Source organism: Protomyctophum parallelum, assembly GCF_964188405.1.
Source record: "Protomyctophum parallelum genome assembly, chromosome: 2".
Lineage (NCBI taxonomy): Eukaryota > Metazoa > Chordata > Actinopteri > Myctophiformes > Myctophidae > Protomyctophum > Protomyctophum parallelum.
In genome coordinates this window covers 36,647,983-36,669,961 of record NC_139699.1, presented here as the reverse complement: position 1 = coordinate 36,669,961, position 21,979 = coordinate 36,647,983, and the positions used below count along the sequence as shown (strand labels likewise).

General features: G+C 44.1%; 1 protein-coding gene across 1 annotated transcript in view; it reads left to right on the top strand.

The window, feature by feature from the left end:
* The window catches only part of mettl15 (methyltransferase 15, mitochondrial 12S rRNA N4-cytidine), a 350,818-nt gene that overhangs the window by 260,082 nt on the left and 68,757 nt on the right, over positions 1–21,979 (top strand). The window lies entirely within an intron of this gene.

The window sequence follows — 21,979 nt, the reverse complement described above, 5'->3', positions numbered from 1 at the left end:
CTCTCTCTCTCTCTCTCTCTCTCTCTCTCTCTCTCTCTCGCACACGCACGCACGCACATAACACACGCGTGACAGACAGACAGACAGACAGACAGACAGACAGACAGACAGACAGACAGACAGACAGACAGACAGACAGACAGACAGACAGACAGACAGACAGACAGACAGACAGACAGACAGACATACAGACAGACAGACAGACAGACAGACAGACAGAGTTTTAAGATTAGATGAAGACATGTTTTGTAACCCCACAGATGGAGATTATGACTATCAGGGAGAGGAGGAAGCGAAACAATTCCCAGGGGAAATACAGTCCTACTGCACCAAACAGATAATGATAACGATGGGCATCTAAGGTTACATCAACTATACTTCATGACTCTTTGTTTTCTGTTTAATGCAAACATTTAGCTTGTTTCTGATGTCACTGTTATGCTGTGTGCTATGCACTGGACTACACAATTTAGAACAATCTGATAATGCATCAAAGAATTTTAACAGCCGCACTACAGCTGTAGTGTGTCATATTTTGGTATACCTGCATTAATTTTAAAAAGTTAAGGGAATATTCTGTTTAATGTTCCGTGTGTTTAAGAAAAGAGGAAGGTTACATAACACCGCTATAGGACAAGTGCTCAAAATACTATTTTTTCCCACATTAAAATAATCCTGGAGAGCAGGTGTGTTCAACATCTATACCGTAATGAAGGTTTACTCCCATGGCTGTGAAGACATTAGTCACACAAAACCACAAAATATCGAAGCAAATGTATTTTATGAGCACCCAAGAAGGAACACTGAACACTGGTCAGCTATACATTGATGTACAACGGTCAGCCCTTTTACTTGATCAAATTCATATGTTATTGCAAGGGTACAAAAGAGCTATTTTTGCAGTCATTATACATTATCAGTTGGTAAAATAGAAAGAAAACATATTATATCAAAATATATCAAAGTATGTATACATATATTGTAGTACAAAGTGAGTAGGCTTTCTTTTGTTTTCCCATCATACTTTGTCATGCTAGTTTTGTTCATTCCAATTCTGTGTCCTGTCAGTTTGATTTCCTGTTTAACTGATACCATAATTGTCATTGTCCCTGTTGGAGGAGCTGCTAAACCTAAAACCACACAAACTGTGGCCTACCCTAGCTGGCCCCCATGCTAATCACAGCTGTCTACCAAAACTGATGACATTTTCTAAATATATTAATACACAGTGAATGTTTCTGCTTGCCCAGCATTATTTTAGCCACAGTTATTTCCAGTGGCGAACCCCATTTTGTAGATGATTTTTCACATGAGAACATGTTGTGAATGTGAATGCAATCTAGTTTTTTTGCAATGTTTTGCAACGCATACAGCACAGCAAAGACATAGGCCTACTGTAGGCCTAAATCTGGTCTTCATTCAAATCATTTCTAGCACAGCAAGGGTTCTCAACGTTTTTGGCTGGGGACCCCCGAAAATGCTTTGGCCATGTATCGCGACTCCCGCCCCTCCCCCCTCCCCACCACCAATACAAATAGACCGCTACAATATCGTTACCAACATGGGGGTCGGTGGTCGCGACCCCCATGTTGAGAACCCCTGAATTAAGGCATACAGTATGTGAGTGGTATGTTGCAGGTGACAATTAAAGTGATCATTATATTGTCTAATTGCACCTGACTCAACATTAGCTGCTGATGTTGTGGTTCTCAAAGTGGGGTCAATGGGCCCCATGGTATCCGGACGGTTACAGGGGTTCCCCATCATAATTAGGAACAGTCAAATTTGACTATTATTTCACTGGTTAATCCAATGAAAGAATGTATAAAAAATGCTTTTCAGATAATGGTTTCACTCTCCACTGTTATCTCCCCACCTAGAATGACACTACATCCCGGGCTGGCACAAGCTCTTTAGGCCAGTCCACAGCAATGATTCGTGACACAACTCCTTGCAACATGCAACTCCTTGCAACTATACTAACAGGTTGCAAGGAGTTGCATTGATATGGACTGGCCTTACAACGGTTCTGTGGCAAGGAGTTGCATTGGTGTGGACTGGCCTTACAACGGTTCTGTTGCAAGGAGTTGCATTGGTGTGGACTAGCCTTACAACGGTTCTGTTGCAAAGAGTTGCATTGGTGTGGACTGGCCAGTTCAAATGTGTCAATTTGGGGGTCCTTCACGTGACATATTCTTTCAAATGGACGTCCCAAGTTTGGGCATGTCATTCTTGTATATGTGCTGGTAGCCCTGAGGCTATACAATGCCTGATCGCTCTGTTCAGTCCATGCGGGCTAATCTGTGATCTGTGATTGTGATGTATTACCCTGACGTATCTTGCCCGGTAACTGTATCTTAACTGCTGTGCTGCCTTGGCGACTGAATAAAGGTCTTATCTTATCTATCCTAGTGTGCTGGTACCTGCTGATCCTTTTTGTTATCTTTTGTGTCATTATCAGTACAATTATGTTAGAATTAGTATATTGTTGCTACCCATTTATTCTATCTATCTATCAATCTATCTATCTAAATGCAAATAGTAGTGCAGTTACAACACCCCAATGCAATCCATTTCTTTATTTTCTATTGTTTTTTTCTTCTTCTTTTAAACACTTTAGTTTCATTCTTTGGAAAGCATTTTACAGCACCCAGTCATGTAAAATTGTATATCAATGGTCTGTGTGTGTGTGTCTGTGCACAGGAGAGAAAGACTCCCATAGCACCATTGAGACCTTCAGGTTCCAAAAATTCAAAGGAGCTTTATTGGCATGAGAAAATATAGGCCTACGTTTACATTGCCAAAGCAAAAGCAAAAAATCTAAAACAGTGACTGCATTGTGTTTAAACCCTGGACCGTAAGAAACTCATGATAATACTTTCACTTCTCTTTAATGAATAGTTGAATAGAGAAAACTTTAACACAGTTTGAATAGGTATTAACGTACTGTATAAAGTGAAAGTACAAACAAAAAAGCATAAAATGTAATTATAGTTACTAGTTACACATGGATATCACATTATTGCAAGTGGATATTGTACATACCGGTATAGTATGTAACAAGAATACAACACATATCAGTGTTAGTTTAATTCTGAAAGTGTAGAAATAGACCAATCTATTTTTACACTTTATTTACTTTTACAATTTATCTCATCTGCTTTGCATGGATCTACACTAAGATCAGCAACATTTATTTCCTTTTAATAACACATTTATAAGACCTTTGAGATGCCATTATTTCAGTTTTAGGCTTAGAGGCTTATCAATTCCACATGCATGCATGTACACACACAGACAATGACCATCTATTAAAAAAGAGGAACTATGAAATTCTCTTTTAGATTCAGTTCTTTTTTTCTGTTGCTTATCTCCATTTGTGTCACTGTGCCTTCATATTCATGGTGATCCAAAGAGTGTTTTGCCTGTCTAGAATATTTCTGTAATTTATATATATATATATATATATATATATATATATATATATATATATATATATATATATATATATATATATATTCACTTTCTTTCTTTTTAAATCAGTTTCTTCTTTAACTGCATTTGAAAAGACTAATTTGTATCAACACACCTTACAGGAATATATATAGGCCTACATTCTCCTGTAAATATGAAATACATATACTGTACAATGTACATGTACAGTATACATTATAGTAGCCTATACCTGTATGTGCACTGTACTGTATTGAGTGAGTGAGAAAATTAAGTTGTCGCCTATGATTTTTTTCCAAGATGTCTCTTTAAGAGAATCCATTGATTGTTTCTACAAGCTTACATTGACAAGTCCAATCCAAATAATGCATACAGTAGGCTACGTGCTTTACTACATATTCCTAATATTAGAACAGTGCCCGTTGGGGGTGATTATTGAAGGACATCATTGTGATGCCAGAACATCATTGTGATGTCAGGCCAGCTCCACATATGGAGATCTAGGGGTGATCAGTGCCCATTGGGGGGTGATTAGGTGTCATGTCAGAACAGGCCAGCTCCATACATGGAGATGTAGTGGTGATCTGGATTTGGGCCCTGTCCGGAGCCTGGGCAGAGTCTTTTGTGCTGGTTCTGGGCACTGCACTCCCTGTGGTGATGTGGAACGCGTGTGTCAAATTTGAATATATATTTTTAAGGGGCGCTAGCCCCTTCTACAAACAGCTTTTGTCCCCACACGTCTCAAGATTTGCCATAGACAATGAAAGGGGAATTCCGGTCAAATGTCTGCTAAACCATTGTCTTGCAACAGGCATTCTGATTGGCCAGTATGCTGCATGATGATGTATGATGATAAGAGCTGATAATTCCGCTAAATATGACGTAAATTAAACATCAAAACATTAAACGCCATTGACATTGAAGGGAAAACTTGGCCAATAAGGGACCACCTTATGTACCTTATATAGCAATGTCAAATGTCCGCTAACATAAATTGTGTACGATGACAAGAGCGGCATGCACTCATTTGACAAGGGTGTGATTTTCTAAATGTTTATCACACGATTTTTGCAACCTATTTTTTCACCCAGTGTCAATTATCTAATGTTATCCTGGGCGCTACACTTCCTCTGCCAACCTGGGGAGGGCAGCGGACTGACCTCATGCTTCCTTCTAGGAGTCCAAGCTTCTCCTTTTCACCTGACAGGGGGGAGTTTCCCTGGCCGAACGTAGTGTGTGGAAGGAACATGTTATTCCAACCAGTTCCTTTCCCCTCCATCAGACGCCCCGGCTGGCCAGGGGGAGGTAGTTTAGAGATCAGGATTACTGCATGTTTTGAGGGTACCTACCCTAGGGGACATGGGGAGAACATGCAAACTCTACACAGAAAGGCCTTTTTCCAACCCCGCCTCGGGTATGGGCACTGATGACACGGAGGAGAGAACGCGCCCACAGCACCCACAGCGCCCACAGCGTCCCCATTGGGAATCGAACCCAGGACCTTCTAGCTGTGAGGCGACAGAGCACTGCCGACTGTGCCACCGTGCCCCATCAAATTTGAATATATGACCAAAACCTCTGCATGTTCATGATGTTTGATGCTGCTGCATGCATGTCAGTGTATCTGCCCGACCGATCGACCTTAAACTCATCATGCACTTATCAAAGAGGACCAAAGCGAGTGTGGTGCCCTGCATCGGATGGTCGGATCGACGGTTGTCCAGACCCGCCAATCTGACTGATATGTAATCATATATACTGTAGGCCTAGGTTCGGACTGTGACGCGCCCTCACACCTGTGTTGCACCGTTGATTCGACCGATATGTCTGGAGATCTGTATCTGTCAGTCCTTGTCCCTTTTATGTATCGAGATCCCTGATGTCATCAGTATATGCCCATATATGGTTATGTCTGAGTCATAAGGACGGGCTGCCGGGTGGCCTCTGTACTGTATGGATATGTCTGAGTCATAAGGACGGGCTGCCGGGTGGCCTCTGTACTGTATGGTTATGTCTGAGTCATAAGGACGGGCTGCCGGGTGGCCTCTGTACTGTATGGTTATGTCTGAGTCATAAGGACGGGCTGCCGGGTGGCCTCTGTACTGTATGGATATGTCTGAGTCACAGGGACACCAGCCAATTTTAATATATAGGCTAGGCATTATGGAGATATGGTTGTCCAGAACTGCTGATTGGACCAATATGCCCATATGGGCATCTCCCTATATGGGCATAAAAGGCACAGTCAAGGACTGACTTGACAGAGAGCTCATATAAGGGGGACACAAGCAGACACAGACAGACAGGTACAAATGGTACACTGAAAATGGTACATGCAGGTAGCTTTACATTAACAGAACAGTGGGGCATGCATTCCTGCACTGTTCCGAAAAAATCGAATCAAATCAGTCCATGATATTTATGAAAGCTCCTGGAAATTATTAGTATGCAGTGCTCACTACTCAGAATGGCTCAAAGAGATGAGTGACTTTTGGGTAAAAAAAGTAAAAGATCAAGGTCACACTGTCACACTGGGTTATGGTATCGGTACTTATTACAAAATCAGTTATATTCCAGGAATGGAGAGATGAAGAACCAGAGATGTTGGTGTAGGCACAATATGCATCGCCAATTGCCATGTGCTTTATTTATTATTTATTCAAACCTGTTTACGTCACTTTAAAGAATATCTTATACATGAATATGCAAAACATTGTTTTTCTATTTGTTCACTTGTAATGCTTCCTTCTCATAGCTCATAAAACTACTAAAAATGGTAAATGACATAGGTCTCTTAAAAACAAACATTTATTTTAGTTTTAGTCCATTTAGTTTGACATGGAATTCATATTAAAATAAATATGGCCTATGTTTTTCGCATACAGTATGTATGTTTCATTTCTCTTTATCTATGTTTCTATGCCATCTATGTCAATGCCAACTAACATTGAGTTTAAAAGAAGTCAATCTAACGGAAGTGATACGGTATATTTATCTTCACGTATGCTGACGGTTCTACCCTTCAGCAGCAATGACTTGCTTGTGTATATTTGGTTTTGTCTGACCATGGGGTGTGACTGAGCACTTCACCGTTTTCTCTGTCTAAATGCAGTCAAAAGATGCATATCTCTGATTGCTTAAACTCAACTATTGTGTACTGTTGAACTGACACATCTTACTTCACAGCTTAGAAATAAGACATTCTGCTTAGAGGTTTCATTGCTCTCATGACTATATTTGTATATGTGTAGGCTATTTAGAAAGCCAACAAACTTCTTACTTCTCCAGTTCCAGTTATCCGACGCACCTGTCCTCCGTAGGTGTACTGTGTATAAGGACTTTTTTCTTCTAAGTTTTCATGATTTCATGAAAATATGTTCATGCATGGAATATTAACTTCACAAGTTATTTCCACTTACTTTATAAATAGTTAACCATGAACCCTCTAGACTTAGTAGACCTGAGTTGGCTCTGTACTTTGACCGCATTTATCCCAATTCTCTTCTGCAAAAATAGCCTATTATCTACAAGCTCACAACACTTCGCAACAAGTTTTGAGCTTATATTTGGCTTGCAGATCTGCTTTGATTTGTCTAATATGTTCCCCCCAGAATATGGATACTGGGATTCAAGTGGTTAAATTGAGTTTTGGTAGTTGATTTATGTGGAAATTCAGTTGTTTATTTGCTGACATGCACACGTGGAATGTCCCCGTCTTGTGTCTCAGACGCCCCACTGGGTCACGAGATTGCGCCCACAGAGGGGAATGACACGCATGACCACTGACTGTGGAAAACAGGATACAGGGTACATCGCAACAGGAAATGTTGCACTCATCCTCTGCAGAACATCAGTTTGACCGAAATTACTGCAGGTTGATGTCCTCACTGTCTCCTTTGTCAGTATTTATCTTTCGTAATCATCTTCAGTTCAACCATACTTTTAAGGCACTTGAGAAATACAGTAGAAAATGGTGCTTTTAACAAGAGCCACAACCGTCATTTCTATACATGAACAGTGTAAAATTATTCATGCTGGTACACACCAAAACAATTTAGTTTGGTTGAAGCTGTTCAGTACAAAAACAACGTGATCTATACCAGACCCAAGATATAAAATATGATGATATGATATGATATGATGTTTCCTTGTTTGTATCAATGGTTTCCATCAAGCAATGCCTATGCCACTTAAAAAGGGGGAAAAGAAGGAACATTCAATGCTCATATAATCTGTTTAGGCTTATTGATAGCAATTAAAATTAAAATACTGTTGATTTCAGTAATCTATTTCATGATATACATCTTAATAATTTAATAGAATAGAATAGAATAGATGCAGTGTATGAAATCAAAGCACAGCCCAATGCTTTAAGATGTTGCTATTTAGATTACTTATTGTAAGTACAGTATGCTGTAAGTATGCCTACAGCAGCTCAGTAGTTGTAGTTTACACTTCCATTAATCATAAGACGTTTGTACCTACAGTACTGTCTCAATCTTGTGGTATATCAATCTCAATAAAAAGGATGCCCCATAAGCAAAGTTAGGAAACGCCCCATTCTCATTCATAGAACAAATTAGCCTCAGTCTTACCGTTGCCTGTAAAGCATCCAATAGCTTGCATTGTTCTGATTTGATTTCCAGAAGAGAGCTGTTGCTAGTGGAACCAAATTGCCAAAGATGGCTAAAAAATGAGGGCTTTCTATATATCACTGAATTAACAGGGGAACTAAAAACTTCCTTAATTCGACCAATTTAGGTTGGTACCATAAGGGCTTTCTTCTTCTCCTTATTCTTCTTCTCCTTATTCTACTACTTCTTCTCCTTCTTCTTCTTCTTTTCCTTTTCCATAATAAAACAAGAAGATGAAGATCGGAAATGCTTTCTAACCAAATGTGACCCCACAGTATGACCCCACTTGTAATGTAAACCGGTAGTTTAGTTCATAATAGCTGATTTTATTTGGCTGAGTATAAGGCCCGAGACATGAGATGGCATACTGTTTCTAAGGTATACAGCTATGGCATCTAGATGAGTAGTAGGCTACTATTTTTATTATAGTCCTAATATAGCCTTGGTTCTGTGAATCTGTTTTGTCATGCTAACATATTCATGGAACGCAACGATTCAGGCAGGAACCCAGGCTACAACAGTAAATTAAAGTATTTATACTATTTGCAAAAACCATTCTCTGAATTAGTTGTTCAATAGTTTCATAGCAGTCATGACCAGCTCTATGCAGAAGGGTGTTAAAGGACTGTAGTAATGTCTATTTACAGCTTTAGCCATTTTCTGTAAATGGCTTATTTTCATGCAGGAAGCATGCTTCTTTGAACTAAAGAGATCAATCCAACGTTGAATGGCAAATGCTGGCAAAAAAAACAACTGACAAAATATATTAGGAATAGTTTGTGTGGACAGTCAAAAGATAAGGCTGTTGTTTCCTTCCTGTCAGTCACCAGAGGTTTCAGTGGCCATCATCTCTTTCACAATGTCATAGAGCGGCCCCCCTGACTTGCATGCTAGGGAACATCCAGGCCTCTCACTTCTTATTCCTCATTCCTCATTTTCTATACGACTCCGGGCTCCACAAGATTGACTATCAGACAAGGCTGAGGGAGGGTATAAATACATAATGGTGAATCACATGCACATTGACACTGACACACACACACACACACACACACACACACACACACACACACACACACACACACACACACACACACACACACACACACACACACACACACACACACACACACACACACACACACACACACACACACACACTCTCACACTTTTGGCCCTTACCCTAGCAACCAGCCAAGTTCCTCATTTGACTGTGTTGCTCAAGTCAGACAGGGATGACTCAGACCCTGGACATCATGTCCATCTTGTCCACCATGTTGTTCACCATCTTATCTGTTATCTTCACATGTCACTCACAAACACAAAGTCACCACCACAAGGCATTATCATCTTTTAAAATTGTATTGCTTAACAAGTTAACACCCACCGTTTAAGTTCAGTATCTTTCCACGGTGTGACATGTTCATTTTTACTTTGAGTTAAAACCTTTTATTTTCTTTCTTTTACCTGAATTATTAGGCCCATTGGTACATTTGTAAGCCATATATTCACTGTTAACATGGGCTTCTTTCTAAATAAAAAATAAAAAACACAAACCACCTGAAATGTCCTTTAGACATTGTTCTATTGTTTTGCATCTACAGCTAAATAGTTATGCTGATGGATAAGTGGGTGGATAAATTATTACCACTACATTAACAGTATTAAATTGAATAGAAAAAGTGCCCCTTGGGGCACAGGTCTCCACCAGGATAATATAGCTTTTAAATGAGTTTTGCAAAAATTGGCCTCATGATGGCGCTATAACAGGCATAGCCTATGTGTAAAATGCAAGGCAAAGGTTTTTCCTTGGCCTCTAGGGAGTGCGTACAAAGTTGTAGGCTACTACACAGATTGGTGCGTTATAGGTAAGAACATGAATTGGCCTGTTATAGCGCCACCATGAGGCTGATTAGATTTTTTTAAGTGGCATTTCTTCCTCTGCCTATATGCGGGAGTGTGTGTGCATACTTTCACAGAAATTGCACACTGTGTTTATGATTTGAGGCATTTTGCTCAAATGGACCAATCTTGCATACCTGCTACCACAATCACATAATAGCCTTGGCCTGCCCTACATCACCTGGTGGTCAGGCAATACAATCAGAAGACATGATAAGGGGTCGATCCTGCAAACCCTAAAGCTTACTCTGCTCTGGAAATCAATGTAAGACTTTCAACTTACTACAGTATATTAAATATTAAACAAAGTCCAAACTCTGGAATGTTTAGTATAGTTTAGTGCAGATGTTTGTCAACTACCCAAAAGGGGTAGGTAATACGTTTTATACTTCATCCTACTCCTTTTCGGACATTGTTGGTGTATTTTTTTGTTTCAGTTTTGTATAGTCTCAAACTCTCAAATAATGTTCGAAATAAACTCATTCATTCAACTTCATGATTTTGCAGTCAGTATAGCCTACTATAGGTTACATTTCCATATGTAGGCCTACTCAGAAAACACAGTAGATTATATATTGATGTTGAAGGGACTATAGGCAGTGATTTTTTTGTCCATAAGCCAGACCTCCAAAATTGGAACGTTAATTATGAATTGATTGGGCAAAACCATACTTATATAAAATTGTCAATAAATTCATATATGGTAAAAACCCATCCACAGTAGCCTAGTAGCATTTTCACATTTTCGATGTTTTGCATATATTTTCCTACATAATGCATAATTTGCATATTTAAATGTACAATTTCAGAAAATGTGTAATACAACAATAAATCATTGTCTTTGTGTAAGTAATCAACTGGGGAAGTTTCATGGTGATAATATATTAATTACAATTTTACCTATTCACCTATCACGTATATTACAGTCTACTTGCCAGCCCATATAGAGCCCCATTGTGAACCCAGACATGTTGAGTACACCAAGGTTTTATGTTAGAAATGTTGAGTATGGGTCCCCAGCATGTAGTCCATGGGCCAGACCAGATATCGGTACCACTCAGGGTGACGAAGGTTACTTATATTTTTTTCAAAGATCTATGTCTGTAGATGATATTTTGGTATGATAGACCTTCCAGAGTGGTAGCTAAATCATAGTTATCACCTCATGAAGTATACCCGCCCCTTCAAGAAATTGCATTTCAGATACTGGTACATATCCTGCTTTAGACTCGTGTACAGGACATCTGTCAATGCTTCACAACATTGTCTCTGGTATCATTTTAAAGGGGACAATGTAATCTTTCATTCAAGATAAGATGTGATCCTTTCTGACCAATATAGAGGTTACTAGAACTCCTTGAACTGTAAAAACCTAGGCGAAAAATACAATTTCCGCCTAAATTATATACTATATTTTAGCCCTGTGTCATCTAGGAGCAACAGGGACACAAAATTCAAAGTCTACAACACGCTCAGGACCATAAGGATTCAGAAAATGTATAATATGCCTATACTATCTCTTGCCATGGGTGATTGTGAGCCTTAAATTGGAAGAGCAGTACAAGTACATGATTTTTGCCTAAGCAATATAGAATTGGGAGTCGGGAGTCGGGTTCAGATCCCCGAACCTGGAAGGCGGAGACAGGCGCCGCGAGGCGCCCAGTGCGGTAACGCAAACGACCCCGGAGAAGCCGGCGGCAGCCCCGGGAAGAGTTCTCTTTTCTTTGTGAAGGGCAGGGCGCCCTGGAATGGGTTCGTCCCGAGAGAGGGGCCCGCGCCCTGGAAAGCGTCGCGGTTCCGGCGACGTCCGGTGAGCTCTCGCCGGCCCTTGAAAATCCGGGCCAGAAGGTGTAAATCTCGCGCCAGGCCGTACCCATATCCGCAGCAGGTCTCCAAGGTGAACAGCCTCTGGCATGTTAGAACAAGGCGGGTAAGGGAAGTCGGCAAGTCAGATCCGTAACTTCGGGGAAGTATTCCCCGGAATGGGTGGGGTATGCGAAGGCAACCCTTGCCCACCTGAGGTTTCCTCATACCCATGGGGTCACCTCATTCTTCACATGCAATACTATTCGACTCTCGTTGTCATCTCTTCGGGGATGCGGCGGGGTCATATATCGTAGCCCCGAGGAAAGGCCTGGGCAATGACAGCGGGAGACCTCTTGCTGCCAACCCTGGCCACCCCCCGGTCTGGGCAATGGCAGCGGGACTAATCTCCCGCTGCCAACCCCGGCCTGTTTGTCCTGGGGCTCTCTCTCGGCGGGCTATGGCCCCGCCGCGGGTTCCCCTTGTCGAGGTAATGTGAATTGCAGGACACATTGTTCATCGACACTTCGAACGCACCTTGCGGCCCCGGGTCCTTCCCGGGGCTACGCCTGTCTGAGGGTCGATACTAATCAATCGGCATGGTCGAGACAGACCTTGTCCGCGGCTGGGGTGTCGCAGCGCTCACGCGCTTCGTCCCCTGAAATAAAGACGTAGGTTTTGTAGAACTCTCCCCGTCCCGTCTGCACGCGTCTGGACGCCGCGCTCGGGGCGCCGAGGCCTCCCTCCAAGAGATCGCGAGTCCAATTGGCACATATTGGTACAATCTAGTGTGCGCTTGGCCGCTACCCCACGTACTCTCACAACGACCTCAGATAAGGCGAGAGGACCCGCTGAATTTAAGCATCTAAACTAAGCGGAGGAAAAGAAACTAACAAGTATTCCCCCAGTAGCGGTGAGCGAAAAGGGAAGAGCAAGAGCGCCGAATCCCCGCCCGCGGTGGGCGCGAGAAATGTGGCGTCATCTCTTCGGGGATGCGGCGGGGTCATATATCGTGGCCCCGAGGGAAGGCCTGGGCAATGGCGACGGGACTAATCCCCCGCTACCAACCCCGGCCTGTTTGTCCTGGGGCTCTCTCTCGGCGGGCTTTGGCCCCGCCGTGGGTGGACCCCCAGTCGGAACCTTATACTGGTGGTATCTTCGGACTTTGCCCGTAAGGGTTGTTGATTGAACGGCGCCCTCGTTGTTCGGCCTGGCACTGCCGTCCATAAATCATGGGTGGTCTTGCATGGGGTTGGTGCGACGGCGTCCGACCTATTCAATCAACAATTCGCCTTGTCTCGGTCAGGGGGAAGAGCGCGGGGTCCCGCAGGGGCACCCTCCACTCGTAACCTGATTCGGGAAAGGCTCCTCCGTTGGAGGCGAATATACCACCGGCCTGGGGCTTTCGGCCTCCCATCCGGCCTGGGCAATGGCGGCGGGACAAATATCCCCCTGCTATCCCCGGCCTACCCCTTGTCTGGGCAATGGCAGTCAGGGCAATGACGGTGGGTTAACTCCCGCCGCCAACCCCGGCCACCCCCCAGCCTGGGCAATGACAGCGGGACTTCTCCCGCTGCCAACCCAGAACACCTCTAGCACCGTCCCGGATAACTATGCCTCCCCTGTCCTAGTGATAAGAAGGCTCCGGGGGTGCTTCGCGAGCGAGACCCAGCGGCTACGAGGTTGCACTCGTAGTACCCTCGGGAGGGGCGGCGGGCCCCGGGGGGCGTTGTCAGGTGGAAGCGTGCATTTCCACCGACACTGCCGCGATGCACGACAGGTCTCGCTCGACGGGCTAAGATTCTTAGAAGCCCCGGCGCGAGGTAGTTTCCCTTGGTGGTGGTCAGTTCTGGAGGGGCGTGGGGGCCCTCAAGGGTCCCGGGCGCGGCTAGTCCGCGTCGGGGACCTTGCTTGAGACGGACGAGCCTGACGGAGCAATCCTGTTATGGGACTCTAGCGCAGGCACGCCCTCGAGTTGCCGTGGGGGTTCCGCGGGGATCCCCCCAGGTCGTGGGAACGACCCCGCTGATGACTGCAGATGAGCACCCTTGACTGCCTGGTCCTCCAGGCTTTCAGGGATCGCGTGTTTGACGGGACAGTTCTTCCATTCCTAGCGCGATGGCTCCATCCCTGCTGGGGGCAATCCTGCCCCCAGGCCAACTACCTTCACGACTTTTCGGTTGGAGAACAGCTTTCCCTGGGGCTTCGGACTCAAGGGACCGTCTGTACAGTCTCCTTGTCGTAATCCGGGGCGGAAGGTGTTCTACCGGAAACCCCGGGGGTTAGACTGACCCTTAGCCAAACCCGCGTTAATTACCCCTGAGTGAGCAGAGGGAGCAGGGGACCAGGTACGGCCTGTGCTAAGCGTTTTTCATGGTCGCGCCCCGGGTGGGGCAGGTACCGCATGATGCGCCGAGCTTTACCGGGAGATCGGTGCTTGGCAGCGTCTAAAGGAAGAAACCTGCCCGTGAAACCAGTGATCCCCCCAGTAGCCTAGACTCTCGGTAGAAGCCGCCCTGTCGTCGAGGCGTTCCCGGCCCCTCTTAGTGGTGAAACCCCACGCACTGGAGATAGACCCGGGTCGCACTACGGCGCCAGGTATGGTTGCGCCGGCTCCGGTCGTTACCCAGTCGATATCCCTAGAGCGCTCGCTCACACAGGTTGGTGAGCGAGGTGGATATCGAAGGGGCCTCGTTCCGTCCGGAAGGCACCGAGGGTCGTGGGCGTCCAATGTTGGATTCCCGTTAGGGCACGGTTGAAAATGGGGGATTTGGACGCTCTGCGAGCGGACGAGCGGTTCGCCCGTCTCGCGATTCCCGCCCAGCACTGGGGAGGCGGCTGATCGCCCCGGCGGGTTCTCCGTCCGGGGGGCAGTGAGGCCGCCGTCACCCACCGGCACGTAGCCCCCCGGCGTGTCTCTGACGTTAAACTCTTTTTTTTTAGTGTCACCTTGACGGCCAGGGGCGACAGGGTGACACCGCGCGGGGTGACTCTCTCTTCGCGGGAGAGAGTGTCGCTGGCTGGGGCAGAGGACCCACGGTGAAGGACCCTGGTGATGCCCCAGCCTCGAGTGTCTGTGCCTGGGCCAGAGCTAACCCAGGGCGCGGGCGGTGGATGCGCGCTCGCGCGCGTGCGGCGCTTCACACGAGAGAGTGTTAAAACGTTAGAGTATGGAAGATTCTCAGGGGCGGGCGGTCCTTTCGGCCGCGGGACGCCACACCTTAAGGCCCAGGAGGGGTGCTTAAGGGTGGGCACTCGGGGACCGGCGGAGCGCCTGGTTCCCTTTGGCAAGTTGTTAAAACGTTAGAGTATGGAAGAGTCCCAGGGGCGGGCGGTTCTTTCGGCCGCGGGACCCCACACCTTAAGGCCCAGGAGGGGTGCTTAAGGGTGGGCACTCGGGGACCCACGGTGCTTAGGTCCCGGTGGAAGTGGTCCCCGGAGTACGCTGGTAGTGCATGGCCGGGTTTGGGCGCCCACCCTGGGGCAGAGGTCCCCATGGGGTGGCCCCTGGTCCCCTGGGTTGGCTGGTAGTGCATGGACGGGTGTGGGCGCCCTCCCTGGGGCAGAGGTCCCCAGGTTGTGGTCCCCCTGCCTGGGACCCGACTACCACACACTTCTGATACATTTTGCTTTGTGCATCTTCCTTGTAGGTTGTTCTATTACACTATGGTTCCTTATCCCATTTTGGTGTCCTTTATGTTACCATATATATCCCGGCTGTTCTATAGTTTGTTATAGGAGACCTACTGCTCTTCTATTCTAAGGCTCACAATCACCCATGGCAAGAAATACTTTAGGCATATTATACATTTTCTGAATCCTTATGGTCCTGGGAGTGTTGTAGACTTTGAATTTTGTGTCCCTGTTGCTCCTAGATGACACAGAGCTAAAAGATAGTATATCATTTAGGCGAAAATTGTATTTTTCGCCAAAGTTTTGACAGTTTGAGGAGTTCTAGTAACCTCTATATTGGTCAGAAAGGTTCACATTTTATCTTGAATGAAAGATTACATTGTCCCCTTTAAAATGATACCAGAGACAATGTTGTGAAACATTGACAGATGTCCTTTACACAAGTCTAAAGCAGGATATGTACCAGTATCTGAAATGCAATTTCTTGAAGGGGCGGGTATCCTTCATGAGGTGATAACTATGATTTAGCTACCACTCTGGAAGGTCTATCATACCAAAATATCATCTACAGACATAGATCTTTGAAAAAAATATGAGTAACCTTCGTCACCCTGAGTGGTACCGAAAAGTGAAAATCTGGGGTCAGGCCCATGGACTAATGTAGGAACTGCTAACTTGCATATGTTGAGCAATTTTCATAATTGGCATATGTGACCATACCATATTAACAACCTATAGAAGGCAAAATATTCAAAATTTCATCATGCTTTATGTAGCATATGACATGTCAAACCATTCCAAGCATTAGTTTTGCAACAACAAAAAAACACTCATTGGGCTAAAAACGAGTTTGGCTCACCCCCTAGTGGTCTGTTTGCAATGAATCCAATATGATGAAACCCCAATTATACCACAGTCGAGTCGAGTCCTATAATCCAGGAGCTGCAGTTGGTCAGGTATCCATCCAGAACCTCAGAGAAGTTGAAGACAACGCTCCAAGGACAAAGAACAAAGAACATCCACAAACTACTGAAGGTGAGCTCAATATCGGCTTGCAATTGCTTATGAGAATTACATTAAATGATGTTCAATGTTCTTATAATTAATTGGTCATCTACGCCAGTGGTTCCCAAAGCGGGGTCCGGGGACCCTCAGGCGTCCTTGAGGGAGTTCCAGTCGGGGTCGCCAGCTAAATGATAGTTTGGAACCAATATTTGCCATCGACAGTGAAAGGACAAATTAGGTCAAATGTCCGCCAAATATGACCGAAATCTTGTCCCCACACGTCTCAATATTTGCCATTGACAGTGAAAGGAGAAATTAGGTCAAATGTCCGCCAAATATGACATAAATTTAACCAACCAATCACATAAATTCAGTTGTTCATGAGATGATGTATAATGATAAGAGCACCCCTTACGTCACACGGGAGTGATTTTTTACACACACACACACACACACACACACACACACACACACACACACACACACACACACACACACACACACACACACACACACACACACACACACACACACACACACCACCAGTGGTTTTCAATCAGTGGCCCGGGGACCACCAGTGGTCCTTGAGGGGGTTCCAGGTGGTCCCCAGCTAAATGGAGTTGCAGACTTCTCTCTTTTACACCATTTTACACAATGAAGTAACCCAATTTTCTTTAAGTGAAATATCCCTTAAAGGACAACTTTAGTTTTTTTCAACCAAGGTTCATGTTTTAGGTTGTTTTTAGAGAAACTAAAAGGTGAGTGTAAAATTTCTTTCATTTGCTGCTTTCTTTCGTTTTGGGGATTTTAGAAGTTTTTGACAGGGGGGCGGGGGCATTCGAGCATGGGGCTAAATATGTATTTTTTTTTTACCAAATTTGATGGTGATTTATTTATTTATTATTTACTATAGTCCTAATATACCCCAGGAAATTACATCTGGCCACAGCAGATCACATGCAGGATCTACTGAATGTGAAGGTAGCCTACTGGGGGAAGGCTTATACTGTGTGTATAGGCTCAATATGTTTGTCACATTCAATAGATCCTGTGATCTTTTGTGGCCAGATGTAATTTCTTGGGGTTTATTAGGACTATAGTAAATAATAAAGAAATAAATCGCCATAATATTTTGTAAAAAAATACATATTTAGCCCCATGCTCGAATGCCCCCGCCCCCTTGTCAAAAACTGCTAAAATCCCCAAAACGAAAGAAAGCAGCAAATGAAAGAAAATGAACACTCACCTTTTAGTTTCTCTAATAACAACCTAAAACATGAACCTTGGTTGAAAAAAACTAAAGTTGTCCTTTAAAGTGTCAAACTGGCCATTGCTCAGGGCTGTTTGCAAACGTTTCCTCAATAAATATATATTTTTGTTTAAACACAATTATGCTATAATTAACATATGATCAAATCAAGCCACTCTGACCTGTCAACATTAATAAACACATAAAGCCATCATACACAAATGACCCTCACATTGTGTTGGATGATTGTATTGCCTCAACACAATGCTGAAGGTTAAAAATTATTCATAATTATTTCAAAAGATAACAAGAAACATCACAACTTCTCATCAAGTAAACAATTCAACCATTCAATATTAAATGAATAAATGAAAAAGATTCCATAAAAAATGTTTAACTATAGATAAAGTGCCCCTCGGGGCACAGGTCTCCACCAGGGCAGGTCAGGTTGTGGCCTCCTGTGGCGCTATAATAGGCCACCGTGAAAAGGGTGACATTTCTTATTACGCCTTGGATGGCAATTGGATGATTTGAGGCTTTCTGTTCAAAACGGGCCAATCATGCAAACTTTGAAAGCCAATGTTCGCCAATTAGGATGGAATATGAAATATCGGACAGATCCGGCTTGAACACATGACTATAGCGATAGTGTGTAACGATTTGCGGGAGTTTTGGACAGAATCTGGAGGAGTAATATTTAAAAAAATGTTTTACAAAAGTCGGCCTCCTAGTGGTGCTATAACAGGCCGTTCTGGAATAGAGGTTCATCGTTGGCATCCAGTGAGTGTGTGTGCAAAATTTGGCATCGACCGGGTTAACGGTGCCGATTAGCTGATAACAGACGGATGGACACACACGGACGGACGGACACACGGATGGAGTACAAAACATACTCTCTCCCCATGCCTTCGGCCTGATGGAGACAATAAGTTGTGAAAATATCTACAAGCTCCCAACGCCACGAAGGCAAGCTATGTGTTGGGTGGTGGGGGTAAAAGTCCTTATATTGTCACTTTACCGCCATCTGGGACCCCCCCCCCAAAATCATGTGAAGACCCCTCTGGGGTTAGGAGTAACCCCTGGAGATGAACAGTCTCATTTTCAAGGGGTCCGCAAATTATAAAATACAATTCATACAAAACAAAACAATATGAAAAGTGAAATATGAAAAGTGCAACAAACAACAGTAGGCCTACACATAGACATGACACAGAACCCATTCAGGACGGGAACCCCTTTATACTTTAGCTATTGAAAAATAGTAGATCTACAAGCTCGTAGATCTGCTATTTTTTTTAATCTGGAAAATGTGGCGCAAATCTTTGACTATAATTATATTATTTCAGAGTGAATGTTTTTTAACTCAAATACAGATAATTCCGGGGTCCTTGACATGAAAAAGGTTGAGCAACACTAACATAGAAACCTTTTTTTTCCCCAGGTCAAAATGGAATGATATGGACCGTTGCATCATGACTAAAGGACCACAACGGAAACAAGACTAACGGCTTTCTTGTGTCTGTATATCCCTTTGAATGAATTTAATAGTTTCCAATCAATCAGTTATAATGATGATTAGTGAAAACATGAACAGGTAGTCTCAAGGTGAGAGGACAGCACAGTTTTAAACAATAATTTAAAATATGTTATTGAACGAATTATGGACAGGTCCAGACTCACAGGTTGTTTTGTTTTTTTAAACATTCCTCTTCGCAATCTGATTGGTTGAAACAGCCTTCTAGCCGGATTAAACCAGCACCATTCACCACCTAATCTAAGAATTCAGCTGCTCTGTTTTCCCAGAGCTCTAGCAAACTCGGTGGCTAGGCTAGCTAGTTTCTTGGGACATTTGTGGTTGTAGTGACTACATCTGTCATTAAAAGTATATTAGTTTTAAGGGTAACAGTTGTATAATTGAAATATTAGACTCAAGGGTGTGGTTTAACGTGATTATTGCCACTTCAGTGCAGGGCCAAATTATGGGGCTGTGGCCCAGGGGCCCTTGGCTCCCAGGGGCCGAATGGCTAATTTCAGGGAAAATGTAATGCTCTGTAATGGGTTTGAGGCCCTGAAAAAAGCTCCTGGGGACCTTCATTGGCCATTGATTTTGTTACATTTAGGTCAAAAATTTGATAAAAACTGGAAAATTCTGCGCACACGCCAGGAGAGCAGTCAGACAGATATTTCGTGAAGCCACTAAGGAAATCGGGACTTCCTGAAAGTTCATATAATGGCCTGTTGCGGCGCTGTCATTGGGCCCAAAAAACCCCATAGCTCCATAGAGGCCCATGTATTTGGGCCCAACTTCACCTAGACTGTATTACTAGGCTCGACTGACTGGGGGACCTCCACCCCAGGGAGACTGAAATAGCTGCCGACTACTAGGTTAAGGTCTGTGCCGCCTGCGGGAACATACTCGTAGAGGTTACCCATACACACCGCTGCCACCAATGTAGCCACGGCCGGGGCGGGAGATGAACCCGGGTTCCCCATTCCACAGGCACATACGTTACCAGTCATGGACGAATGAGCCATGGCCCAATGGGCGAGTAGTAACTCAGCACTGTATAGCCTACAATTCAGTATGAGGGTATACCACCCTGAGCCAGACAATGTCAGCCAGGAGAATGAGACTATAGCAGGACATTGGCATCAAGAACTGCCAGCCAGCAAATTGGTGCTGTGGGAACCAATACACGGACATCGATCACAAGGACGTCCCACACTAACATACGTGGATGTACAATTTACAATTTACAATTTAGGCATTTAGCAGAAGCTCTTAATCCAGAGCGACTTACATTTAAGCAAGAACAAAAGCATGGGAATACATCACATAAAAGCATTTATCATGAAACATGCGTAAGCTAAGAAAGTAACAGTGGAATATCTATATAATTAAACTATACATATACTATACATATAAACTATACATATTTACTACTATGCTATACATATGTACTATGGCGTGCTATGACTATATACAATACAATTATAGTGCTGTCTACATAACATGCTATAAGTCTGTGTCAAATGCTATCTAAGCCAACAGAAATGCTATCTAAGGGGTTAGGGTAAGTGCTATGGGCCATGATGGAGTCTGAAAAGGTGGGTTTTCAGGCTACGGCGGAAGATTGGGAGTGATGCTGCAGTTCTGACTGCAATGGGAAGTGCATTCCACAGTTTTGGAGCCAGAAGGGAGAAGAGTTTGGGACGTGTGGAGTGTTGTCCCGGCGTTTTTAGCGAGGGTACTTCCACCTTCCCTGCGTTGGCTGATCTGAGTGAGCGGGAGGGTTTGTAGGGTTCAATCATACTTGCAAGATATGGGGGAGCCATACCTTTGGTTGCTTTGAATGCCAGCATCAGAGTTTTGTATTCTGTGTGGGCAGCGACCGGGAGCCAGTGGAGGGAGCGGAGCAGGGGGGAGACATGTGAGAATTTTGGCTGGTTGAAGACCAAGCGAGCTGCTGCATTTTGAATCAGCTGGAGACGTACAAAATAACTACTCAGGAGCGCAAAGTACCAACACCGGGACAATGGAGGACTCGTCTGAGGAGATGTTCCCCCATTAGTTCTAAATGTGGGTGGTACCACATTTAGACTTGAGAGCACTTTAGTTGGTAGGTGGTAGTTGCCAGGTTCTAATTTGTTTCCAATTTTATACAGAGGATTTACTCTCTGCAGCTTGAATTCTTGTAGGACTCTGACTAATACATTTTAATATAGTTCGTCGGCCCAGGCCGTAGCGTAACGGTCTGGGCACCGGACTGGTGATCCAGTCGCGGTGTGCCGCGGGTTCGACTCCCGGACCCGACACGGCCTTTACCGCATGTCATCCCCCCATCTCTCTCCCGTTTCCTGTCAGCCTACTTTCTATCCCTTAAAAATCAATAAAGGCGTAAGCCGCAAAAAAATATCTTAAAAAAAAATATATATATATAGTTCGTCAACCAACAATTGGTATGGTGAAAAACATTGCACAAATTCCTATGAGCTGGGGGCTCTAAATGTATCCAATCAAACTGCAACCCATTTTGTATTAGCTACTCTGTCCCAAAAAATCATTCAAATGTATGCCATTTCATAATAAAATGGTGGCTATTTTGGATTGATGCCAATTAAATGATGTGTGGTGAAAGAAATCCTGTTACAATTAGCTTTTGGCCAGGAATTTATTCTAATATTGACATCTTGGATTGATGCCAAATTAACATATTTCTGCAACTAGGATTTCTTAGGACTTTTAGTATGGTGTTCTGGAGACTTCATAGAAATGGTCTGTGCAGACAAAAAAATCTGT